The following is a 27,523-nucleotide window of genomic DNA, read 5'->3' on the forward strand; positions in this document are numbered from 1 at the left end:
GACCGGGATCCGGAAGTAGTGTTACTGTTTCTTCCTTTACTGTGGGCCTCGCTCTTCCTTTTCCCGGGTCCTTCAGGGTGCCCGGCTAACAGCAGCCGACCCGGGCCAATGAGAGGGCGACGAGAGGGGGCGGGGCCATAGTTTAAACTAATTGTGTCTTCACCGTGCGAGATATATCGCGAGGCGAAGTGGAGTCCGGTGTGCGAGTGGCGGAGCAGCGCGCGGCCAGGTAACCGGCGCGGGTCCTTGGCTGACGTCAGGGGATGGCCAGGCCTAGAGGGGTTGCTGACCACTCCGGTGCAGGAGGAAGGCCTTCATAACCGAGGGTGAAAGGGGAACCAGGTTTGTGGGAACCGGGAATGTTCAAGGTGGTGGATCTGTTTGGGGTCTTGTCAGTGCGATTATGACTGAGGACGCGGTAACGGGGATCGTGGAATACTCAAAGTGTTGTACCGAAGGTCCCGTGACGCCAGCTGCTCGCTTATTAATGATAGCAGCAGTGGCACCCCTTCCGCTATGTTTCTGCCGTTGTGTTGCACGGTATAGCATCTGATTTTTCATTTTCCTAACAACCTTGTTCATGTTTTAGAGGTGAGAACTCTGAGATTTATGTTTACCTTGGCAAGGGTTGCTCAGCTGGTGCGAGTTTTGCTATACTTGGGATTTTTAAGGGTTGAACATGAATAATGTGAAGGGATAGTGTTGGGATGCCCTTGTATGGAAACAATGAATTTACCTGTCTTACCTACTTGTTGGTTTGATGTGAGGGCAATCAGATATGTTGTTTCTGCAAGCACCTTCGAGAAAACACATTTAAGATCTTTTTATTGTTTTGTTTTTTGAGACAGGGTTTCTCTGTTTAGCCCTGACTGCCCTGGAATGTTGGGGCATCCATTTTCATCCTGCAGGCCTAGACTATCCAACAGACTTTTCTGTAAAGGAGGTGATCTTTGAAGGACTGATGTACCCTGTCTTGGCAAAGTTTGGCAGTCTCTTCTTTTGTGTTCTGTTGGTCCAGTTTGGACAGCGTACTGTCAGCAGTGGAGGCAAGGGCAGCCCCTCAACAAAGAAAGCAAACTCTTTATGGAGGTTTCTCAATGCCCATCAGCATTTTTTTTTTTTGAAGTAAATCGGGGTTGCCAGTAGCTGATGTGCATCACCATCATGAAAAGCTTTATGTTATTAAAACATTTTAAATGGCCGCGCGGTGGTGGTGCACGCCTTTAATCCCAGCACTCGGGAGGCAGAGGCAGGCGAATCTCTGTGAGTTCGAGGCCAGCCTGGTCTGCAGGAGCTGGTTCCGGGACAGGCTCCAAAGCTACAGAGAAACCCTGTCTCGAAAAATCAAAAAAAAAAAAAACATTTTAAATGCCATATCTGTAAGTCTTTGGAATGTTTGAAGATCATTTATCTAAAATATATCTCTGTGTGGCCTTGAAAACGTATCTATCTTGACTATATGATTGTTAAAGATGACTACTAATCTATATTTCTTTATTATCCTAAATAGCTTTTAAGGACTAAAATTTTACATTACCTTTTTTGTTTTTGTTTTTTGATTTTTTTTTTTTTGGTTTTTATCCCATCATGTTTATATCATATTCCCACTTTTTATCTTCAGAAAGAAATCCCTGAATTTAATCTTTATTCAGTTTTTTTTTTTTTTACCATGATCACTAACAATTTGTAGCCAATCCCCCTAAACAATGTCAGACATCCATAACTCACCGAATGACCAAAAACTATCCATCCCATCTCTTGGGAATATGGGTGTTGTATTCTGTAGACTGCTTCTTGTTGTCTGGGGGTGTTGGAATCTTTGGGGAGACTCAAATTAGGATAATGGTTGAAGCCTGATAGAATAGTTTGTGAAGTTGGACCATCTCAGCCAGCAGCCTTGAAGATGTTCTGGATGCAGAGGTCTGAGGAAACTGCAACAGAAGCACTCTGAGCAGCTGGATCACTTCGTCCACCAATTTTCTTTTCTTTTCTTTTCTTTCTTTCTTTCTTTCTTTCTTTTTTTTTTTTTTAGTTATACACTGATTGGCCCATTAGCTCAGGCTTCTTATTAACTCTTATAACTTATACTAGCTCATTATTCTAGTATATGTTAGGCACATGGCTTGGTACCCTTTTCAGCCAGGCAGTCATATCTTGCTTCCACTGTGGCTGGGTAAAGGACTCCCACCAGGACTTCCTTCTTCCCAGAATTCTCTTGGCCACCAATTTTCATTGGTGTGTGGTCCCCTTGCTCTAAAAACACATAAACTTTCAAAGATAATATATATATCTGCATTAACACAAGTAAGGACTGTGTGTTGTACACAAGCCAACCAAAGATGGTTTTTTGTTTTATATTTGAGATTTATTTCTTTATGTCAGAATTTTCAGGAGGTCTCCCCTGATCAAATCTGATCTCTTAGCAACCTTGAATGAATCCATAGCCTTTCATTTCTGTGGAAATAAAACCTCTTTCCGAAGGCAACATATTTTTTGACTTCCATTTTGAAGTTATGACATTTAAAAATATATAGGTTGGTTTAATTTAGCAGTGTCCATAATCCAATCTCTCTCAGCAGCTGCTGTTTGCTCATCAGCAATCAAAATATTTAATGTCAATACAGCACCATACAGGATCCAGAGTCCCTGAGTATTTCCCATCTTTATGTGACCTATCCTTTTTATATTATTTTATTTTCTCCTTAAAGACTTTACCTTATTATTTATATGTAGATGGAAGTTTTTGTCTCACCTATAGCCATTCAGTCCCAAATAAACACAAAGAGGCTTTTATTAATTATAAACTATTTGGCCTATAGCTCAGGCTTATTATTAACTAGCTCTTACCACTTAACCCATAATTCTTGTCTGTGTTTACCTTTTCTCAGTAAGGCATTCTCATCTTGCTTCCTCTGTGTCCGGCTGGTGACTGCATCTCTGCCAGTTCTCTTCCCAGAATTCTCCTAGTCTGGTCACCCCACCTATATATACATCTTTACTGACTACTGGCCAATCAGTGATTTATTAAACCAATATGAGTGACATATCTTTACAGTGCATTACCCCACAGCATTTATAAACTATTTTTTTTTCTTTTTTGTTTTTGTTTGTTTGTTTTTTGAGACAGGGTTTCTCTGTAGCCGAGACTGTCCTGGAACTAAGTCTTGTAGCCAAGGCTGGCCTCCCTCAAACTCACAGAGATCCAACTGCCTCTGCCTCCCAAGTGCTGGGATTAAAGGCATATGCCACCCCGCCCAGCCAAACTATTTTTTTCTATGATTGACTATCCCATTTTTTTTAAGCCTACACACATTTTTTTTTTTAAACACACTGTAACCTGTAGAAGTTTCTACCATCTGAATCTGCTTTACTGTGTATCTGTAACCTTTTCTGTCTGCATGAGCAAAACCTTCAACTGCCAGGCAGCTTAGCTCCTGGTGCACTGTCGGCTCAAGCCTGCAGGCAGTGGCCGGGAGAGGCCTCTCTTTACTGTGACCCACATAAGAAACTGTGGGACTAGAAAGCTCTGTTTGTCTCTGTTTTTGTGTTTGGAATCTTTTAAAAAGCCTTTTCAGGTTTTATGTGGAAAAATGTGCCTTCATGTTGTAGTGAGTCTTTCTCTGTCCTGCCAACCAGCTCCCAAATTATGACACGGAGACTGTTATTAATTATGAAAGTTCAGCCAATAGCTTAGGCTTGTTTCTAACTAATTCTTATTACTTAAATTAACCTATTTCTGTTAATGTACTTTCTGACTCATGGCTTTATTACCTCATCTCCCTAGTGCCCATGCTGCTTGCTCTGGGTCTCTGGCATCTCCACTTTTCTTCTTCCAGTGTCTTTTGTGCCAGGAAAGCCTGCCTAGAGTGATTGGCTGTTGTTCAGCTTTTTATTAAACCAGTCAAAGAGTGACATATCTTCACAGTGTACAAAAAGATTACTCCACAACACTTTAGTGCCTCTCTTGGTTCACAAATACTATTTATTTATTTTTTGAGATAGAGTTTCTCTGTATAGCTCTGGCTGTCCTAGGACTTGCTCTGTAGAGCAGGCTGGCCTCAAATTCAGAGATCCGCCTGCCTCTGCCTCCCAAGTGCTGGAATTAAAATTAAAAGTGTGTGGCACCACTGCCTGACTCTTTGTTTATTTTATAGTATGGGGTCTCATGTTGTGTAAGCTGTCCTCAAGCTCATGCAGGTGGCAGAGGCACCACTGGAGCCATTTTTATTGCCACAACTCTGTGGCATTTCAAGGTCCCTGCCAGCAAGCAAGCTGCAGCACTGCACTCAGAAACCACACTCAAACACTCTGTAGTCAGATCGCCTGCCTGAAAGAGTCAGAGTTTGCCCTGGCAGGACGGACCAGAATGCCAGCATTTTAAAACAGCACAACTTTTTTCCTGCTATGGCTGAAAACAAACAAGCATGCAGTCAGCTTTTATCAACAACCGTTTAAGTGTTTCGTGGCAGGACCTCTTAAAAGAGCTGCAGGTTTTTGCAGCTAAAGCTGAGTCAGGAAGCCTCTCTTAGCCGAGAGCACTTGCTTGCCTCTAGCAAGCAGAGCAGACCCAAGAAATTGCTGCTATCAAGAAAACATGCTTTACTCTATTCTTTCCCAAACTTTCTCAGACTTTCTGTGGATTCAGTTATCCACGTCTGGGCGCCATTCTCTTTGTATTTTCCACGTTGGGTACCATTTTGTTGCAGGAGCTACAGGCTGCGTTCCTGCCGCCCAGCCCCCAGCCACTGGCTTGCTTTACCCGAAATAACAACACACAAATTGTATTCATTTAAGCACTGCTTGGCCCATTAGCTCTAGCCTCTTACTGGCTAATTCTCACATCTAGGTTAACCCATTTCTCTTAATGTGTGTCTTACCGTGAAAGATTCAGCATGTCTGACCTGGCGGCTGGCTTCATCGCGTCTGCCCTGGAGAGGAGCTGCATGGCGTCTGCCCTAACTTCCCTTCTTCCCAGCATTCTGTTCTGTTTACCCCACCCACCTATGTTCTAACCTATCAGGCCAAGCAGTTTCTTTATTAATTAACCAATGAAATCAACAGATTGATATATGACACTCCCACATCACTCCTGATCCTCTTGCTTGTTGAGTGTTGCCTGCCTGGTTCCTCTCCAAAGCGTATATTTATTTTGGACCGTCTTCCTGCCCTCTTTAGCTTATTCATTCTTTCACAGTTTCTTTTTGTTTTACCTTTGGGTAGTTTCCTTACGTCTATTTCCTAGTAAATTAATTTATTCTCCAGTTGAGTCTGATTTGGTTTTTGAGTTCTTATCTTAAATTCATCCTTCCTTTCTTTTTTTTTCTTTTTCTTTTTTTTGAGACAGTACTCACAGACTCTGGCTTTAATTCTTATTTTTAAGTAATTCACTTTTTTATTTATTGGTGTTTTGACTGCATTCATGTCTGTGTGAGGGTGTCAGATTCCTTGGAACTGGAATAACAGACAGTTGTGAACTGCCATGTGGGTGATGGGAAGGGAATTTGGGTCCTGCCAGTGCTTTTTTATTTTTTAGAAGCATTTTGTTTTGTTTTGTCTTGTTTGTTTTTTAAATCTGCCAATTGTATATTGTTTTTTCTCATGTTTTTAATTCATTTTATGCCTGTAATTTATTTTTATTTTTATTACTATTATTTTAGTTTTCTGTGTAGCCCTGGCTGTCCTGGAACTTGCCCTATAGACCAGTTGGCCTTAAACTCAGAGTTCCACCTGCTTCTGCCTTCAGAGTGTTGAAACTAAAGGCGTGGGCCATCATGCCTGACTGTCTTTAATTTTTTAAAAATCATTTATTTGATATTTATTAACACTTGCTTTTAAATCTGTGCACCAGAGGAGTGCAGTGGCCATTTAGGGACTAATGTGTGAACTGCCATATGGGTGCTGGGAATTTGTGTCCTTTGGAAGGGCAGACAGTACTCTTAAGAGCTGAGCCATCTCACTAGCCTCTATCTGTAATAGTTTTTTAAAAATTTATTTACTTAATGTTCAAAGGTGTTTAGCTTACATGTATGTCTGTATCCCCTGGAACTGGAGTTACAAACAGTTGTGAACTGCCATGTGGGTGCTTGGAATTGAACCCAGGTCCTTTGGAAGATCAACCCCAGTGCTCTTAACTGCTAAGCCATCTCTCCAGCCCTGTCTGTAATAATTTTTAAGTCTCCCTTCCCCCTTGGCTTTTCTTCTTCCCCCTTCTGTCTTCTGTTTCTCCCCCCATTAAATAAACTTTGTACCCCCAAAGTTAATATATTGTCTTTATCATTTAGTTATTGGATCTTTTTAAGGATATTATCCTGATACTTCATAACTGACTCATGATGGTTTACTCAAGTCTTCTATAATTTTTTGGTTGTCATATTTAAAGGACCATCACCTATTGATACCTTGGAGAAAGATTTGTTTTTACTATTTATGTGTAGATGTGTGTCTGTGAAAATGTATGGCGTGTGTGTGTGGTGCCTGCAGAGGCCAGAAGAAGGTTGTATCCGTTGGAGCCGCCACATGTGGGTGCTGGAAAAGGAGTGCTGTCTAATGGAAGAGCAGTGGCTTCCCAATTCCTGACCCATTGCCTACCCCTCCCCCCTTTTTAAATGAAAGAAGCAGTTTGACTCTTTGGCCCAAGCTTTCTTTGAACTGGAAATCTTACCGCTTCAGTTTCCCAAGTACTGGGATTACAAAGTATATAGTTTATAGCCGTTTATATGTGGCCTGATTTGGGTTAGTTCTTCCTGGAGCTTGTTTGTTTGCTTATTTATTTTCATGGTGCTAGGAGCTGAACCCAGGCATGTGAGGCAGGTACTCTATCACTGAATTATAACCCAGCCTTCTTAAATGTATTATGATCATGTTTACTATGTGTGTGTGCCGTGATATATGGAAGTTAGGGGACAACTGTAGGTAGAGTTTCTCTGTGTCCCAAAGCTGCTCCTAAATAACCACAGAAAGACTTAGTTTATAAATGTTCAGCTGATAGCTTGAGCTTGTTTTTAGCTGGCTTTTAAAACTTAACACATTTGTATTAATCTTTGTGCTGCCCCAAGGCTCATTTACCTCGTCTGTACTTTTCATGCTGCTTGCTCTGCACCTCTTGGTGTCTCCTCAGACTTCTCCTTCCCAGGTTTTCTCTGAAAACCCTGCAGCCCAGGCTCACCTTGAGCTCTCAGAGGTCTGCTGGCCTCTGGCTCCCGAGTGCTGGTGCTGGGATTAAAGGCGTGCGCCACTACTGTCCAGCTTAACTTTTTTTTTTTTTAAAGCTAGGCAGTGGGAATGGAGGAGGCGTGTTTATCACGCTCACTCTGCTGGAGCCCCGTCACTCTCACCTCTTGTTTTGTTTTTGGGTTGTGGGGTAAGTGGGCATTAGTCTCTGTGGCTGCTTCCTGCTGACGCTGGGGTGTTATGAATAGGGAACCCAAGGAAGCTGAGTTTTTGGTCAAGGCTGGGAAGAACAGGCTGTCTGAGTGGTTCCATAGAGAAGTGTAGTCTGTGAGACTGACCCAGGATGGAGATAACAGGCAAACAGCCGGGCTAGTGCTGGAGTTGTCTCTAGCTGATTTGAAATCTTTTGAGACAAATACACTACGGACAAAGGTAAAGTTAAGGAGTTTAGAAATTTGGTTTTTGTTTTTTGAGACAGGGTTTCTTTCTGTGTAGCACTTCTTGCGGTCCTGGAACTCACTTTGTATACCAGGCTGGCTTAGAACTCACAGAGATCTGCCAATCTTTGCTTCCCAAGTGCTGGGATTAAATTATGTGCCACCATTGCCTGGGCTAGAAAAAATTTTTTTTCTTTTATCTTGGATGTACATTTGTTGTGGGAATTCCTTCATCCAATAGCTTTTGGGGTATCAGCCCTTCGGGCGTGGTCTGAAGCGCTATGAGTGGACTGACAAGCAGAGAGAAGAAGTGTGCTCACTGTCTCAGGAGGTCGGAGCAGAAACAGGCTTGTGCTATTGTTCACATCCCCTGGGGAAAAGCAGCACGACAGGGTGACTTCCACCTGGTCCGATATTCTATGAGTCTGTTTCCCTTTGAATCCCATTTCCTTTGTATCCTCATAATAAAGGCAGTTTGTAACTCTTGCAATACCTTTCACATTATACATTTAAGACTTTTAGGTTCATGGTCCTCGTAATAGGGAAGAGGATTCCTAAAACCAGGAAAAGGGGGAAAGAACCATGGAAAAGGGGAGAGATCTCCCCCTTAGGATTAGGCAGTTCGCGGGAAAACTTAGGCTGTTGGTTGACAGGAGTACTTGTCTGGAGTCAATTTGAGATTCTTGAGAGGAGCCAGGAAAACTTAGATTGGGTATAGAAGGTTAATTGGGGAATAACTTACCTGAAAGTAGGGTCTGGTTATGGTGGGGAGGATATAATTTGTGAGGCTTTTTGTTTTGTTAGAATAGTCTTTCCTGGGGTGTTCAGGTGGGGTTTTGAAATTGAGATATTTTAGGAACATGGATGATTGCTAGACTCTTGGCAAACTGAGAGGGACGGTTTGTAGCAGGTTTTTTGGGATGGTGTGGAAAGGTTAGAGAACTTGGCGTTGGTTTTCAAAGGGGGACTTAGATTGTCAGGGGGATAGTCAGTAGTGGCAGTAGGGAATTGGCAGCGAGAGGGGTGAGACTAATGTAGGACAGCATAGAGGAGGAGTAGAGATGCAGAGAAAGCAATTGGGTCTCTTACATGCTTGGCAAGTGCTCTGCACTGAACTGAAGAACTGAAGTCCCCCTCTCCTGCCTGCCCTGCAGGGCCACCCCCCCCCATACTCTTTGAGACAAGGTTCTTCTAGCTCTGGCTACCTTGAAGCTCTCTACGTAGACAGGGCTAGCCTTGAACTCATAGAGATCTGTCTGCTTCTGTATTCCTAGTGCTGGGACTGAAGGTGTGTGCTCTAACACCTGGTTCCTTTTCTTTCTTTTGAGCTTAGTGAATCTAAGTGTCAGTTTGGTTTCAATCAACAAAGCAGAAACCACATGCCAGTTATTTTAAGAGTGAACTCAATAAAGGAAATAGTTTTGAGTCTTTGTTGAAGGGCTTAACAAGCCAAAAGAATCTTAGGGATAGTTGTTTTGGCTTATTAATTGTATGAAGTGGCTTCCTCATATAGAATTGAGAACAGAGGAAAGTTATCAGACTCAAGAAGTCTGGAGGGATATGGAACAGTTGTACCCAGATTCTCTGGGGGGTGTATGTTGTCTGGTTGCCAGTGGTTTCTTGGGCATTCCTAGAGTGTCCCTGGAGATATCAGACTTAGTGGAAGCCTACCCAGCTGACACAGAGGCCACTGAGGTGCACTGCAAGGTGATTCTGGAGTTAGAAATGGAGTAACTAATGGAATAAATTGCTGTCATCAAGAAACACTAAACCGAGTTGGAGAGATGGCTCAGAGGTTAAGAGCATTGACGGCTCTTCCAGAGGTCCTGAGTTCAATTCCCAGCAACCACATGGTGGCTCACAACCATCTGTAAGATCTGGTGCCCTCTTCTGCCGTGGGGAGATACATGCAGGCAAAACACTGTATACATAATAAATAAATATTTTTTTATTTTTTTTTCGAGACAGGGTTTCTCTGTGGCTTTGGAGCCTGTCCTGGAACTAGCTCTGTAGACCAGGCTGGTCTCGAACTCACAGAGATCCGCCTGCCTCTGCCTCCCGAGTGCTGGGACTAAAGGCGTGCACCGCCATCGCCCGGCCTAAATATTTTTTTTAAAAAAAGAAACACTAAGCTACAGTAAGGAAGAAGTTCCTTGTATACTCTTCTTGCTTCCCATTTTTCGTTTAGCCCCCACTTGATAGAGTCAGAGCTAGCTGGTGAAAGTAGGCCAGTGTCCACCCCAGCGCTGGAAAGCTGAGCCCGAGCTGGGTGGGGGTGCCCACCTTTAATCCCAGCACTTGGGAGGCAGAGGCGGGTGGATCTCTGTGAGTTCAGGACCAGCCTGCTCTACAGAGCAAGTTTCAGGACAGAGGCACACTTAGAAACCCTGTCTTGAAAATTGGAAAACAAAAAAGAAAAACAGAAAGCAGAGCCCAACAGAGAGTCATGGAACCGAGAGATGGTAATGAATGACACAGTCTAGAAGCGTGTTTACTGTATTTCCGAACATTTCAGTCATAATTTAATAGTGGGTTTTCAGGTTGTTTGACTCATTATATCAACTGTAGTAGCAATAGCTAACATTTTCCCCCCAGCATATCATGTGAAAGAGGCACTATTCTAAGTACTTTATATGAACTACTTCCCAAAGATAGATGAGGTAAATTCTATTATTAATACTATTTCCTTTTATCAGGAACGAAACTGAGGCACAGATAAATTAGACCATCTGTTCAAAGACATACACTGTGTAAATAATGGAGCTGGTGTCCAATCCCACCATTCTGAGTTTGTTTCCACTTTCAAAGAATTTTTTAAATGTGTGTATATCTGAGTGTGTGTATGTGCACCATGGGGCCAGAAAAGGTTGCTGGACCCTCTGGATGTACACTTTCTTTTCTTTTATTTCTCTTCTTTTCTTTTTTCTTTTATTTCTTTTCTTTTTTTTTTCTTTTTCTTTTTTTCTTTTTTTTTTTGGTTTTTTGAGACAGGGTTTCTCTGTAGCTTTGGAGCCTGTCCTGGAACTAGCTCTTGTAGACCAGGCTGGCCTCGAACTCGCAGAGATCTGCCTGCCTCTGCCTGCTGAGTGCTGGGATTGAACGTGTGCACCACCACCGCCCGGCCTGGACGTAGACTTTCTAGCAGTTGTGAGCTGTGTGACAGTGGTGTGGTCCTAGGAACTGAAAGGTCTTCTGCAGGAGGAGCAAGTGCTCCTAACCATTGAGCCTTTCTACCTTCTTCCTCCTTTTTTTTTTTTTGAGTCATGTCTTGCATTATAGCATAAGTTGGCTTTAAACTCACAGTCCTCTTAATTGCCTCAACTTCCCCCTTTTGGGGTTATAGATATGTGCCACCTGACTTTTGTATCCTTCCTTGAACCTAGGGTGTTACATGCTCCTCCATTGAGCTACGACCCCAACCCTTTAAAAAATGATTATTTTCAGCTGGGCATGGTGGCACACATCTTTGATCCCAGAACTTGGGAGGTAGAGACAGGTGGATCTCTGTGAGTTCAGGCCAGCCTGGTCTATTGAGTGAGTTCCAGGACAGCCAGAGCTATACAGTGGAACCTGCCCTTCCCTAAAACAACAAATACCTAAAACAAAACAAAACAAAAAATTTAAAAACCAAAACCGCCCTCCAAAACCACACCCCCCCAAAAACCAAAATAAAAATAAAACCCAACAAAAGAGTTTTTCATCCAATGTCATGATCCCTTTTCTAGTTTCCTGACTTACAAACCCACATCCAGCTTTTCTTTATTTGAGACAGAGTTTCCCTGAATTGTCTATTCTGCTTTTTTTTAATATTTATTTATTTATTTATTAGGTATACAATATTTTTGTCTACATGTATTTCTGCAGGCCAGAAGAGGGCATCAGACCTTATTGCAGATGGTTGTGAGCCACCATGTGGTTGCTGGGAATTGAACTCAGGACCTTTGGAAGAGCAGGCAATGCTCTTAACCACTGAGCCACCTCTCCAGCCCCTGAATTGTCTATTCTGGCCTTGAACTCAGAATTCTCCTGCATTAGCCTGTTAAATAGTTGAGATTACAGGTCTCCTCTTCCTCCTCTTCCTCCTCCTCCCCCCCCTCCTCCTTCTTCTCCTCCTCCTCCTCCTCCTTTTTTTGGGGGGGACTGGGTTTCTCTGTGTGACAGTTCTGGCTGGCCTGGAACTTGCTTTGTATAACAGGTTGGCCTAGAACTCAGAGATCCTCCTGCTTTTGTCTCCTGAGTGCTGAGATTGAAGGCGTTCCCCACCACCACCCAGCTAGTCTTTGTGTTTAACGTTGCATGCTTTTTAATTTTTTACTTCTTTGCACATATGTTTGTGTACCATGTATACACAGTGCATATGGAGGCCCTAATTGGACATTGGATCCCCTGGAACCGTAGTTACAGGCAGTTGTTAGCTGCAGTGTGGGTTCTGGGAATTGAACCAGGATCCTCTGGAAGAACCACTAGTGCTCTTAACTGCTGAACCATCTCTCAGCTATTCTTTTTAATTGTTAGGTTGTTGTTGTTTGTTTGTCTTTACTGTAAAGCTTTGACTGGCACTGGCCTGGAACTTGCTACATAGATAGGTTGACCTCAACTTACAGAGGTCCTTCTGCCTCTGCCTAAGAGTGCTGGGATCAAAGGTGTGTGACACCATTCCCCTCTTTCACTGTAGTTAGACAAGCATGTGTCTTCATTCTGAGTCTTCATTATGTATCACCTGTGTGTAGTATCCTTGGCCAGTAAAGGACATGAAAATTTCTGCAGAATTGAAGTTACAGATATTTGTGAGCTGCCATGTGGGTACTGAAAACTGCTGGGTTCTTTGGGAAGAGCAGCCAGTACTCTAAACTGCTGAGTCATCTCTCCATCCCCTCATCTTGAGTTTTTTTTTTTTTTAAAGATTTATTTATTTATTATGTATACAGTGTTCTGCCTGCTTATATATTTCTGCAGGCCAGAAGAGGGCACCAGATCTCATTAGACATCTTGTGGTTGCTGGGAATTGAACTCAGGACCTCTGGAAGATCAGCTAATGTCTTAACCTCTGAACCATCTCTTTACGGTCTCTTCATTCTGATTCTTTGGTAAAATGCTAAGCATGGTGGGTTTGAGACGCAAGCTCTCTTGTACAAAGTGCTATATATAGTTCTTGACCTGATTAATGGAGGTTTTCAGGGAATTTATCTTTACCTTTCTGTCTGATAAACTGGGGTAGTTGCTACTTGGAAAGGGCTTGGGTGCTGTTGATTGGGAGGAAAGAACCAAGATTATGGATTGGCTATTAAGTAATCAGTCACTATAATAAGGGACCACTTGGCAGAAGGAGAACGATCTAATGGTTTTAGAAGGAAGAGAGTGCATTAGTGTAAGCGTGCTCCTGGACTGAGGCTCCTGTTGGCAGCTATGTTATGTTGCCTTTTCTTCCTGCCCTATTTAAGGGCCAGTTTCTTTGAAGTCAGTGAAGGAAATGGCAGTGACTCAGCCTTGCAGATTCCTTCTGCTTATTGCAGCTGCGGACTGGTTTGTCTGGTAAGGAGTAAGACTGCATATATTCTAGCACACTTACCTGACTACTTGGATCTTCCTATGTCTTGCCAGAGATATTTTTTAGGTTGTTTTGGTACCTTGTGACAAGGTGTGTGCGCCTATGCCTCTAATCCTAGCACTTGGGAGGCTAAAGCAGGAGGATCCTGAGTTTGTGGCCAGCCTGGATTATACAGACTAGACTGCTGGCTGCATGGTGAGATACTAAAAAGCAAAACAAAACAAAGGATTCAATTTAGAGCTTGGTGTGATGGCGCATGCCTTTTAATCCCAGCATTTAGGAGGCAGAGGCAGGTTCATCTCTGAGTTTGAGGCCAGCCTGGTTTAACTACATAGCAAGACAAGACCCTATCTTAAAAAACAATTACTCCAAAGCTACAGAGAAACCCTGTCTCAAAAACAAACAAACAAAAAACAACAACAAAAAATTAAACTTAGAGGAATTATATCTGGCGTTTGTTAAGGAAGGTGAATCTAAAGCATAGAGAAACAAAGTCTAATTTTGCAAGGCAGTGTATAATGTAGACTTGATTCTGTTGTCCAGTCTGTAAACCCTGTAGGGATTTTGAGAGTCCTTTCAGTAGCCCTTGTAACTAGGAAAAACTTTGACAGGAAGATGGGGTTTGAAAGAGAGTCAGAATTGGAGGCACATGGATTATGGTTACTTAAATAAACTGTGATTTGGGCTCCCCACCACACTATTTAGGTTTTATATCATGAAATATAAATGATGGTTCTGTGGTGTTTGTACTTTTCTACCACAGAACCTAGTAGTATATAGAACTTTTGCTTAGGCTTCATATAGGTCTAAACACTGTTGCTAGCATTGTGCCAGCTGTTTGATCTTGGGAAAGTTTCCTCACTTGCAAGACAGAAAAGACAACTAAAAATTATTTAAAAGTTTATTGTAATGTTCACAGTAAAATATTGTATGAATAGTTAAATGTTTTTTGGAGGGGCAGTGCTCCTTCATTTTGCCATATGACTGACTGGAACATTCATTCCTGTGACTTGCCTTATGTCTGAAGGTTTGTGCCTCTTGGCCATCTGAAGGCAGGAGAATGAGACAGGGTTATTATGGACAGAACAGCGAGAAGAGTGGCTGGCTGAGTTCCAGTCCCAGAATAGTGGGGAAGGGCTAGGAAGTGGCTAGAGGCCATACAGTTGACTTGGAAACGTCACCCAAAGAGTTTAGATCTGATGCTTGAGAAAAATATTGCAAGGATTTTGAGCCAGAGAGAAATGTTTAAAAAGGAGATTGGTGTAGAGTCTCGTGAGGAACTTTTCCTGGTTTAGACACTATAATCCTCATAGGGTAAGGGCATCCTAAATGCTGACCCAGTAGGGGTGTGGTTTGGCATTCTTTCTATAGGAGGCCTATATTTCTGCCCAGTGACTCTTCCTGCTCTGTCATTGACTCATCCCAAAGGTCTGGTCCTCATAGCTTCTCTTTGGATTGCTCTGTGATCCACAGAGCTCCAGGGCTGCCTGGGATGGTGGGAGCCCTAGCTGCCTGACAGTGGGTGGGATATGGGAATGAACAGCATTCTCTCATCCTTTGCCGCCTGTCCCTGAGTAAAGCAAGTTCAAGTTCAGACTGCTGCAGATTACTGTCCAAACTTACAGGGGCCGTCTTCTAGGAGGTAAGTTAATGATTCCTGCCCTTTCTCTGCTTTTATATAGATGGACTTTTTGGGGAATGTTCTCTGCTACTTTTCTCTTCATCTAGGCTCTATAAGATGTCAGTCATGAAACAAACAGGTCATTGTAGGAGGTTTGCTTCTCAGCTTCTGGGTTTTAGAGCCATTCTATGTGTGTGTTACTGTCCTGTGTTAGCTCCCATTCCTTTGGCTGAAAAGGGGAAGTTGTGTAGATAAACACGTGCTTGTGTTTTATTCAGGGAGTCAATATATGTGAGTTTCCAACTCTTGCTAGTTAGTTAGCAGGGACCAGCTGCTTAACTTTAGTGGACTAGAGTTTCCTCATATTTAAAGATGGACAGCTTAGGTTGTATATATAGTTTTGGAGAGTTTTTCCAGAGTCAAAATTAATGTGTGTTTTCTTTTTTTATGTGAAAAAAAATGTGTATTGGCAACATCCAGAGCATGGCAATCAGGAGGCAGTTGAGCATGCGCCTTCTTTTCTGTGCCAGGCCTTATCAGGATATTGACTTTAGCCACACCAGTGTCATAGCCTTTTCACAGCCTGTTTGATTAGTGCTTACTAGCCTCGACATCCATAACAACACACGTGTGTTGTTGTCTTCTGTCATCTTCATGCCTGACTCAGGGGTTGGGGGAACTTGATGATGTCATAGTGGTCAGACTTGTTTCTCTTGGGCTGCTCTTGGGAGGGGATTGGGCTGCCTCTGGAGCTTCAGGGGCTTGGGCCACCAGCAGGTGGATGACTTGAGAATGTGGATACCTTTCAGTACTGTCTTCTTGCTCCCCCTCCCCCCCAACAGGATTTCTCCACCTGCCTCTGCCTTTGCATTAATGGCATACACCACTACCGCCCAGTGGCCTTTTTGACTTTTTAAGGCCTTTCCTTTGACATGAATTTTGGGAGGGCGAAAACCTTGTTTTTTTGCTTTTGGCACCATCTTAGCAAAAGCTAAGTTTTTTTTTTTTTATATCTGGTGACAGATACACATATTTTGGTCCCCTCCATTTGTAAGTTTATCTACCTCAAAGTAATGGTATTCTCAGTCTTTACATTTATTCTAGTATGCATTTGTTCAAAAAAGAACTATCTTCCTTTCTTTTTTTAACAGCAATGCTCAAAATTAATCCAAGCATGCTATGGAACTGATTGACCACTGGACTGCACCTTCTAGCCCTTAGCCAATCTCCTGAGTCATTTCAGAGTTTATTTTACTTTCAATGGGTAAATTCAGTTTTTGGAAACCTTCAGAAAATGTTTGTGTATAAGAATCAAGAAAAACAATATCTTTTATTTATTTTTGTAAAAAAAAAAGAGGTGTGACAGACTATAAAACACATAATTTTTCTTTCTGCTTATATGGATCAGTGTATGAAGACAATCCCTCAAAAAAACTGTTTTGTAAATGTTTACGTCGTGATTAAAAATGTAATCACGGCTGGGTGGTGGTCGCGCACGCTTTTAATCCCAGCTCTCGGGAGTCAGAGGCAGATGGATCTCTGTGAGTTCGAGGCCAGCCTGCTCTACAAGTGCTAGTTCCAGGACAGGCTCCAAAGCTACAGAGAATCCCGGCCCCCAAAAACAAAATGAACAAAAACAACAAAAAAAATGTAATCACATTAGCATTATTTAAAGGAAAAGTATTTTGGTCATAGTTCTTGTGGTTTAGTGAGATGGGAATATTTGGCCAGAGTTGCTTTCCTGTGTACTCGCTGTATGTATTTTTGTTAAAGTAACTAGATAGTGAAGAAAATTAGGTCTTTTCCTAATAGGCTTCTGAAATCACAAATATTTTAAGGGTCGAAAGAGAGTTGGAACATGGGAGCTGTGACTACCAGGCTAAGGTGTGTTCATCCCTAGTAGAACCACCAAGAAGCCTGCAGCATTTTCAGCCTGATAGCTGATCCTTGGGTGGTTCAGAGGGTTGGGAATGCCAGAGTATTGTGGGATAATCACAGTGATTTATTTTTCTTCTCTTTTCCTTCAGTAGTATAGGTTTGGAAGTGGGACGGAAGGTTAGTGGGGCAAAGCAGAGGGCTGTAATGCAATGCCTTCATCTGTTGTAGCATCTGTTCCTGACAGTACTTGAAATTGGTTTGTAAAATAAAGTGTTTGGTAGCCTAGCCAAGTGATTGATTCTGTTGCCAGGTCTGTATTAAATAAGCATTCGCGTTTCTCTTTCTTACTCTGTCTTCTTTTTCTTTTCTTTTTTTTTTATATTTATTTTTATTTATTTATTATGTATACAATATTCTGTCTGTGTGTATGCCTGCAGGCCAGAAGAGGGTCCCATTACAGATGGTTGTGAGCCACCATGTGGTTGCTGGGAATTGAACTCAGGACCTTTGGAAGAGCAGGCAATGCTCTTAACCTCTGAGCCATCTCTCCAGCCCCCTGTCTTCTTTTTCTTGTTTTGTTTTTTTTTGTTGTTGTTGTCTTCCTTATCTTTATGTTGAGTATCAAGATGCTAAAAATTCTAAAATCAGGTAAGCCTAAGAAGATTTGAGGTGCTAAGTCGGATGTGATGGAGTGTCCTGGGAATTCCAGTATCGGGAATTCCAGTATCAATGCCAGAGGTTTGTCAGAGTTAAGTCCAGCCTGCACTGCACAATGAGGAGCAGACCAGCCAGGGAAAGTAAGACCCTGTTGAAAAAGAAAAAGAAAGAAAGAAAGAAAGAAAAAGAGAGAGACAAAACTAAAAAACCCAAGAAGGTTTCCCTCCTCCTCCTCCACCTCCTCCTCCTCTTTTTTTTTTTTTTGAGACAGGGTTTCTCTGTGTAACAGCCCTAGCTCTCCTGGAACTAGCTCTTGTAGACCAGACTGGCCTCGAACTCACAGAGATCTGCCTGCCTCTGCCTCCCGAGTGCTGGGATTAAAGGCGTGCTCCATCACCATCCAGCTACGCCTAAATTATAGTGACCTTTCTACTTGCAGCCACAGCTGGATGATCAAATTCAAAGTAGCTGTTTAATGAGAAGCAGCTCCTTGGACTTCTCCCCTGAAACACAATCACAAGACATGCAGGGCTGAGGAGTCGTCCTTAGGAGGACTGTTTAAGGAAGGTGGGCAGCTGTCATTAGACAGACAGTGTCCGGGAACTGTGGCCTGGAGGATTAGGGGACTGTCTTCTCTGTTGTTAATTTTGAGCCCTTCTTGAAAGGAGTTCTCTGACTGGTGCAGTAGGAGTCACTAAGCCCAAGAGCAGGGCTAGTTGCTGAAGAAACAATGTGGCCCAGTCAGTTGCTTTTATGTCTTTTTTGACCTGCAAGAAACAAGATTGCTTAGCTCACTAAACAGTCACTTGGCTGGAAGATTGTGCTGCAAGTCTTCCTAGTTCTCATCCTTCCCTCAGTGATTGGTAAACACAGTCAGCTTGCCAACCTCCCTGAAGTTGTAAGGCCCTTGGCATTAAAATTGTTTTGTTCTTGCTCTCCATTCATGCTAGATGTATGACTTGCAATTAGGGGAACTGTCCTTTTTGACTGGCTCCACTGGCTGCCTAATGAAGCAATTTACTAACCTAGGGCCAATTATCTGTCAGGAAACATTATTTAATAGCCACTGTGTACAGGTGGTGTGGGAAGTGAAACTAGTTTTTTTTTTTTGGGGGGGGGGTGTCTTTTTTGTTTTTGTTTTTGGAGACAGGGTTTCCTGGTGTAGCTTTGGAACCTGTCCTGGTATTCGCTCTGTAGGCCAGGATGGCCTCGAACTCACAGTGACCCGCCTGCTTCTGCCTCCCTAGTGCTGGGATTAAAGGCATGTGCCGCCACTGCCCAGCTGTCTTTTGGATCTTAATTTGGATGAAACAGATATATAGTCAGCATTCCTGTAGGGAGAGTGAAATAAAGTATGTAGAGGAACAAGCAGTAAGGGCCATGTGGAAGAAAAGAATACCTGTTTCTCACTGTGGGGGCTAGGAGAGCTGAAGAGAGAAGGCATTTTAGTAAAATCGTAGAGGATGAATAGGAATTCAAGAGACACCATGGGCACTGATATAGACCCTGGATAATATCTGGCATTTTGAAGTTAATATGCTTGAATATACTTGGAAAGGAAACTGAAAGCTGTATCTTAGAGAACTTGGAATGTAAAAAATTTTTTCCTAGATTTATTTTTTTATGCTGCATATTTGTCCTACATGTATGTATATGCCAACAGAGGTCAGAAGAAGGTGTTGGATCCCGGGAACTGGAGTTACAGATGATTTCGAACACTATATGGGTACTGGGAACCAAACTCAGGCCTTCTGAAAGACCAAGTGTTCCAAGTCACTGAGCCATCTCTTCAGCCCCAAATATGCTAAGGAATTTTGATTTTATTCTGTACATAATTAGATATTGAATTTTGTGTGTGTGTGTGTGTGTGTGTGTGTGTGTGTGACTCAATTCACATAGGTCTTGGTCTGTTTTTGTTTTTCAAGACAGGGTTTCTCTGTTAACCAGGTTAACTCTAGTTGTTCTGGAACTCCCTCTGTAGACCAGGCTGGCTTTGAACTCAAGAGATTTGCCTGCTTTTGCCTCCCGAGTGCTGGGAATAAAGGCGTGAGCTACCACTGCCTGGCTGGTCTTGGTCTATTTTTAACTGTAAGGTTTAAGGTTAGATAGAGAAGGTGTGAACCAGTGCTGGGATTAAAGGCAGGTGCCACGATGCCTGGCATCATAAAAAATGTTTGTGTCTTAGCCCAGTGCTAAGAGGTAGTCTTTTGACTTTGTGTGTTTTGAGGTCTTTCTTTCAATGTTATATGCCAGATCTATACTATATAAGTTCATGTGAAAATTAGCCATATTAAAACATAGCTGGACTGTAGGCAATTTAGCCTTTAGATATTAAATGTGGATTATTGTTATTTGTACCCAAGAAGGAAATATTGTAGACTTTCCAGGTCATATGGTGGCAACTGTTAACTGCCACTAGAGAATAAATTAGAGTCATAGGCAGCACAGAAATGACTGGTATGGCTGTTTAGTCTCAGAGAAATAGTAGTGTGCATGTAGAGAGAAGTATCTCGTACCAGGATTATCAGTGCTTTGCATTGACCAAAATGAATGTCAGGCATAGCAAAATGGGAGAAGAAAATTGTAGAACATTCTGTGTTAGTATTCAGGCATCTGTCCTGGCCTGCCCTTGGGGTTCTGACAGGCTGTGTCCTCAGCTGTAGCCACTAAGAGAGCCTCCTGTGCTCATTCACCCTTTTAAAAGGGCTCTGCCCACCTCCCATCTCTTTCTCTGTCTGCCTCTCTCCTCTTTTCTGCTGCTCCTGCCCCAGAGGCCGGTCTCCCTGCTCCCCTTCCCCCTTCCATGTTCCCTTACCCCTAATAAAGAAATCCTTCCACATGAACTCTGTTGCATGGTGTCTGCCTCTCGTGCCGCCTTTTTTTTTTTTTAATTACAACCTGTAGGTCGTTCATCTTTGGGGGACCTGGGGAAGCTGGGGTGCTAGCCACGTCCTGGAGTAGCTGGCTGTTTCACTTCACTGTCCAGGCTCTGTGCAAACTCTCAGGCGCTGCCTGGACCTGGCAAAATGCTTTTTGTGGTGGATCCAGTCGACTCCCTAGGGCTTAAAGCACTGATTGTTTTTCTGTCATCACAGCATCAGCCACACGTGTTTGGTAGTCTTACACCTCCAGCTCTGTGGCTACAGATGGTAGGCCTGTAACACTAACTGATTAGGAATGGTCAGTGGTCTCCAAAAACATCCCAATGGGAGCGAGGAGGTATAAACGATGACACAGCTCCCATGAATGAGACCCAAGAGTCTGCAATTCCTAGTGTCCTCGGAAATCGGAATGGGTCAGTTTCAAGACAGGCACAGGCTCTCCAGTGAGCAGACACACAAAGTGCGGGGCCCAAGGACTCTGACCGGAGAGAGACACAGTCGCCTGATACCAGGACTTCGAGAAAAGCCAGAATGCGAGGGGAGGACTGTGCTTGAGAAAGGAAGTCTCACATCCAGGGGAATGGTCAAAAGTTGGTGTTGGCCCCGCCAGAGACCCAATTGCCAGTATTGAATAGAAGGCGAAGCTGCCAGTGAGCGAGAAAGCAGATTTGTTGCAGGTGGAAGAGAGTGGATCTGTTGAGGGTGGAGCAGGAGGTGGGTAGGGTACCAGTGTGAAGTGATTACTTTTCAGTGGGCTCTGCCTTTAAGCAAAAATTGCTGCACACAACAGAGTTAGAGAGAAAGGTTTATTGTGGCGGGGGAGTGGAAGAGTGAAAAGGTGATGCTTCCTTTCATCTCTCAGGATCCCTGGCAGAATGTTACAAAGGTCCCGTGAAATGTCAGGATATAGAGTGCTGGGAAGCAGATTTTTGGTAGGCTTATTCTCCATGTGTGAGGCAGAATGAGATCCAATAGTTTTTTATCAAGTGAGGATCGAATGAAAGGTACAAACTGCCATGGAGAGTCGTCACTCAAGGAGCGGGAGCTGTAGGGCAAAGCCTGAAGGACCCAAGGGTCCAAGAAAGGCATAGGTCTCCCAGTGAGTCATCATGCAGAGAGTGGGGACTGAGAGCTCTAAGTCCCAGAGAGAGCCATGGTTGCCTGGTACCAAGACTTAAGGAAGCCAAAAGGCAAAAAAACACACTGGAGAGATGAGTCCTCACTCAGGAAATAGCCAGAGGTGGGGGAAAGGGAAGGACCCAAAAATCTGAAGAGAGGCTGTTGTATGTGGACCAGATTGCAGGATCCTAGCATGCCTCAAACTGCCTGCAGGCAGGAAGAAGCTCCAGGAGAGCCTTTCCTGGTCAGGGAACCAACCTTGCAATTTAAACCAGCATGAGAGAGAGAAAGATGCCACGCAACAGTTCAGTGGAGGGGATTTTTATTAGAAGGAAGGGAACATAGAAGGGGGAAGTGGAGGGGGAGACCGGCCTCTGGGACAGGAGCAGCAGAAAAGAGGAGAGACAGAGAAAGAGATGGGAGGTGGGCAGGGCCCTTTTAAAAGGGTGAATGTGCACAGAAGGCACTCTTAGTGGCTACAGCTGAGGACACAGCCTGTCAGAACCCCAAGGGCAGGCCAGGACAGATGCCTGAATACTAACACTAAGTAGAATACTTTTCTCAAAACGTTAACAATATTAGGATTTGCTTATATACCAATATGGAGATAGATCAGACATTTTGGGAGAGCGGTTTTGGGGATTAAGGTCTAGACCATGATAGACATGCACTCTGATAGGGCTGAGCTGCTTCCTCAGCAGCTTCCCCCTTCTTTTTGTAATTATTATTTCTATTTTTCTATAGGTTTTCACTAAGTTGTATTTGTAATCCTTCTGCCTCAGCCTCTCAAGTAGCTCAGATTACAAAGTGTGCCACTGCATTCAGCACAAAAAAAATTTTGTATGTGCACGCGTTGAAGGTGTCTCTATTGCTTCTCACCTTTGTGTGTGTGGGGGGGGTAGGTGTGTGTGTGTTTTGTGGGTGGTGGTGTTTTCAAGACAGGGTTTCTCTGTGTAACAGCCCTGACTGTCCTGGAGCTGGCCTTGAACTCAGAGATCCACCTGCCTCCGCCTCCCATGTGCTGGGATTAAAGGTGTGCGCCACCACTCTCTGACAATATTGACAACTTCTATTATTATTATTATTTTTGTTTTTCGAGACAGGGTTTCTCTGTGGCTTTGGAGCCTGTCCTGGAACTAGCTCTTGTAGACCAGGCTGGTCTCGAACTCACAGAGATCCGCCTGCCTCTGCCTCCCAAGTGCTGGGATTAAAGGCGTGCGCCACCACCGCCCGGCTCCTGACTTTTTTTTTTTGACTAACTGAAAATAGTAATACCTCCTTACAGGCTCCTGTGAACAACACTTGAAATACTGTATAAATGGGAGACATGTGACCAGCTGTGTGAGAGAGACTTGGAAGATGAATAAATTTCAATTGTAAACTAGTATACTAGTCTCATGATCATCCTGTCTTAGACCTTTTAATTATTTCCACTGTTTCAAATGGAACCCAGACCTATGATGTTAGACCCAAACATAGTTCTCACTAGTTCTTGATTACTTTTAACTAAGAGACAACCTAAGTCTAAGACTTAACTCCCAGTCTGCCTGGATTAAATTATGGAATATTAATTCTACATATAAATCTCAAGATAATTGGATTCTTGCTCAACATTTTAAAGCCTCTCCGAAAGGATCTCAGTATTAGTATTTGTGTGGTAGAGCTAATACTCTCCGCAGTGAAAGGGTTTATTACTCTTGCATTCTTGTTTCTTTGGTATCCATTTACTAGCCTAGACATTTAAAGTATTTCTAGAATTCTGCTTTTCTCATTCAATAATTGAGTGTGTAGACTTCTCATAAGTCATTCTCAACACTGTTTCTTTTTTATTGTCAGTTTTTTCAGACATATATCACTTCCTGTGTGGGACTGACAGTTTACAAAAGCTGTAAGAGCCAGGTTGAAGCAAAGGCTCAAAGTTCCAAATATCTTTATTTAAACTTTCTACAGCTGGGGTGGTTGTGCACACCATTTTTTTAAAAAAAATAAATTTAGGGCTGGAGAGATGGCTCAGGGGTTGAGAGCATTGCCTGCTCTTCCAGAGGTCCTGAGTTCGGTTCCCAGCAACCACATGGTGGCTCACAGCCATCTATGATGGGGTCTGGTGCCCTCTGCTGGCCTGCAGGCATGCACGCAGACAGAGTGTTGTATACATAATAAATAAATAAATGAATATTTAAAAAAAATAAATTTATTTATTTTTATATCTTGGCCACATTTTTTTCTCTCTCCTTTCAGTCCCCCCATACTTCCTCTCTTCCCAGTCCCCCATACCATTTTTTTCACACCATTTTTTTAAATGATTTATTTAAATTTATGTGCATTGGTATTAAAGTGGAACTGGAACTGGAGTTACAGAGTTTGTTTTTTTTTTTTTTTTTTTTTTTTTTTCTCTCCCCGAGATAGGGTTTCTCTGTAGCTTTGAAGCCAGTCCTGGAACTAGCAGACCAGGCTGACCTTGAACTCAGAGAGAGCCACCTGCCTCTGCCTCTCAGGTACTGGATTAAAGGTGTGCTCCACCACTGCCCGGCTAAATAGCAGACAGTTGTGACCTACCATATTGGTGCTAAGAGCTGAACCCAGGTCTTCTGGACAAGCAGCTAGTGCTCTTAACCACTTAGCCATCTCTCCAGCCCCAAGGGGTGCACACCTATAATCCCAGCATTCAGGAGGAAGGCGTATCTCTGTGAGTTTGAGGTCAGCCTGCTCTACAGAGAGCTAATTCTGGGATAGTCAAAGCTACACAAAGTAACCCTATCTCAAAAAACAAAACAAAACTTCTAATTTTATCTGTATCTATATCCTGGGGTTCTATATAAAGATTTCATTTAAAAGGAATTTACTTTTTGTTTGTTCATTTTCTGTTTACTTGTTTATTTTTGAAATAGAGTCTAATATAACTCTGAATATTCTTGAACTCTAATTTTCTAGTGGCCAAGGTTGGCCTCAAATAAGATCTCGATCTCGCTCGTTTCAACCTCCCAAGTGCTGGGATTACAGTGTGCCACCATGCCTGGCATAGTGGGTTCACTTTTAAAATATAGCTTGATATATGGAATTTTAAAAAAATACCTATATCTTCCTAGGGAAAAAAATGTTTCCTCTGCAAGTTACTTAAAAATTACTTCATTTGGGGCTGGAGAGATGGCTCAGTGGTTAAGAGCTTTGCCTGCTTTTCCAAACGTCCTGAGTTCAATTCCCAGCAACCACGTGTGCTCACAACCATCTATTATGAGATTTGGTACCCTCTTCTGGCCTGCAGGGATACATGCAGGCAGAACACTTCGTAATAAATAAATAAATCTTTAAAAACAAACAAAGAAAAATTATTTCATTTAATTTAAAAAAAAAGAAAAAGAAAGCTGGTCAGTGGTGGCGCACGCCTTTAATCCCAGTACTCCAGAGGCAGAGGCAGGTGGATCTCTGTGAGTTTGAGGCCAGCCTGGTCTATAGAAGGAGTTCCAGGACAGCCAAAGCTACACAGAAAAACTATTTTGAAAACTAAAAACAAATGAAAGAACAACAACAAAACATTGTAATGTGACTGGTCAAGTATATTTGTATATAATTGTGCATATTGTTCTAGACACTTTAAATCATCTCTAGATGGCCTGCAATGCTCAGCATAATGTGAATGCTATGTAAATATTTATAATACTATGTTATTTAGGGAATAATGGCAAGATGTAAATGGACGTGCTCAAAAAATAGTTTGAAACCTTTTGTTATTAAGGAAATCTTTATTTTTTTTGCTTTTAGAAAGTTTATTTAGGCCGGGCGATGGTGGCGCACGCCTTTAATCCCAGCACTCGGGAGGCAGAGGCAGGCGGATCTCTGTGAGTTTGAGACCAGCCTGGTCTACAGAGCTAGTTCCAGGACAGGCTCCAAAGCCACAGGGAAACCCTGTCTCGAAAAACCAAAAAAAAAAAAAAAAAAAAAAAAAAGAAAGTTTATTTAGAATACCTACTTGTTGAAGTTAACATAATTTTACAGAGCATTAGAAAAATTCTTTTCAGCTGGGCGGTGATGGCGCACACCTTTAATCCCAGCACTCAGGAGGCAGAGGCAGGCAGATCTCTGTGAATTCGAGGCCAGCCTGGTCTACAATAGCTAGTTCCAGGACAGGAACCAAAAAGCTACGGAGAAACCCTGTTTCGAAAATCAAAAAAAAAAAAAAAGAAAGAAAGAAAGAAAGAAAGAAAAGGAAAAAAATTCTTGTCCCTCTGCAAACATAACAGGTTAGGAATAATAAATTAGAAATGTATACATTACGGGTTTGGAAAGATGGCTCAGCGGTCAAGAGCACTGGCTCTTCCAGAGGACCCAGGTTCAAATCCCATCACCCACATGGCAGCTCACAACTGTCTGTAGCTCCAGTTCCAGGGGATTGAATACCCTTATACAGACATACATGCAGGCAAAACACTGACATACATAAAATCAAAATAAATTATTATTTTTTTAAATGTATACATTACAAAACCTCCTGTGACTATCTATACATTTGCTATGCACCTTAAGAGAATTCAGCAGTGTGCTATACTTAGACTGCAGGTCACAACACACTTAAAGCCTATCATGTGATAGTGCTTGACTTTATAAACAGTCATTAACTGATGAATTTAAAATTAAATGTGTATTTAACATGCTAAAAAGTGAAAGTAAATTCAACTGAAGGTCTGTGGCTCATCATTCAAATGTTTTATGGCATTTCTTTCAAATAAAGAATTGCAATATTATAGTATTGAAATAATTTTCATGACAAATGAAGAGGCTAATTTTTCTAAATACCTGATAGAGTATAGACACATTCATTTTCTGCTAATGAACCTCCAGCCTCTTAATAGCAGATAGCATTTATCTCTGCACTGAGAGTTGTGTTAGGCATTTCACATTATTATCTTGTTAACCCCTTAAAGCACAAGAAAGAACTATTATTTGCATTTATAGATGGGGAAAATGAGAGCACAGCAGGCTAAATCATTTGTTCATAGTTGCATAACTAGTAAGTTATATTTGCATAACTAGTAAGTTATAGTAAGCTTGATTTAGGCTACTTTAACTCTAGAGCTTATGTTCAGAGCTATTGATGCCTTTTTTTTTTCTTTTCTTTCTTTTGTTTGAGACAGGATCTCACTCTGTAGTCCAAGCTGGCCTAAAACTCACTGTGTAACCCAGGCTAGCCTCAAACTGTAAGCAATCCACTTTTCTTAGTCTCCTTAGTACTAAGATTATAAGCATGCACCACCAGACCCAGAATTATGCCCTCTGTTTCTTTTCCACTTCATATAGTTAGGACCCTAAAATATCATAGAGCCCCGCATGGTTCTAAAAACCTTGATTATCTCTCATCACCTGCAGGGATGATTGTCTCTCAATTCCTTAAGTGATCTGGTTGGACTTACCTTGTCTTAGAAAACATCACTACGAAATGTAGTGTGCACAGCTGTTTCTTTAGCTATTTTGGCAAAACTGTACTCATCCTGTTAATACTTTTACTTATACAGCTTTGAAGCTAGTTCTAGTTGAAACTTTCCCTTACAGTTCAGCCCATCCTGACTTACTTAGTCTCCCATGCTTACCCCAAACCAGCATCTTCTGTTCTCCCGTTCTGAAATCTTAATCGGTACAAGAATCTTAGAGGACTTTTAGTTCCCACCCTTGCACAACTCTACATGCAAAGAGCACTGGAGAAATACCTCAGTCATGGTGGCATACATCTGAAATTCTAGCACGGAAGAGGCTGAGGCTGGGGATTAGGAATTCAAGGTCAGCCTTGGCTACACAGAAAGCTCTGTATCCTGTTGCACAGTCTAGTCTCTACTTGTTCAGCTTCTGCCTGTTCCTGACTCTGGCTCACCGTTGTGTCAGTCCCTTTTCAAAAGCCTGTGTAGGAACTGGCCAGATAGCTGTGTGGGTAAAGGGTGTCATAGTCACTGTTCTAGTGCTGTGAAGACACACCATGACTAAGGCAACTCTTAGAAAAGGAGGCATTTGCCGGGCGGTGGTGGCGCACGCCTTTAATCCCAGCACTTGGGAGGCAGAGGCAGGCGGATCTCTGTGAGTTCGAGACCAGCCTGGTCTACAAGAGCTAGTTCCAGGACAGGCTCCAAAACCACAGAGAAACCCTGTCTCGAAAAACCAAAAAAAAAAAAAAAAAAAAAGAAAAAAAAAAAAAGAAAAGGAGGCATTTATTTTGGGGTTTGCTTAC

General features: G+C 42.5%; 1 protein-coding gene across 3 annotated transcripts in view; it reads left to right on the forward strand.

Annotated features, from left to right (window-relative positions):
- The first annotated feature begins 66 nt into the window (after positions 1–66).
- Numa1 (nuclear mitotic apparatus protein 1) overlaps positions 67–27,523 on the forward strand; it is an 86,303-nt gene continuing 58,846 nt past the window's right edge. For 2 of the 3 annotated variants that reach the window (XM_041675899.1, XM_041675905.1), the window contains exon 1: positions 67–229. The gene's annotated coding sequence lies outside the window, so the exon portion shown is untranslated. Of the gene's footprint in view, positions 343–27,523 lie in introns of all 3 variants that reach the window. The other variant, XM_041675903.1, reaches the window with a different exon arrangement.

Source organism: Microtus oregoni, unplaced genomic scaffold, assembly GCF_018167655.1.
Source record: "Microtus oregoni isolate MIOR12 unplaced genomic scaffold, Mior012 000027F_ref0000203, whole genome shotgun sequence".
Classification (NCBI taxonomy): domain Eukaryota; kingdom Metazoa; phylum Chordata; class Mammalia; order Rodentia; family Cricetidae; genus Microtus; species Microtus oregoni.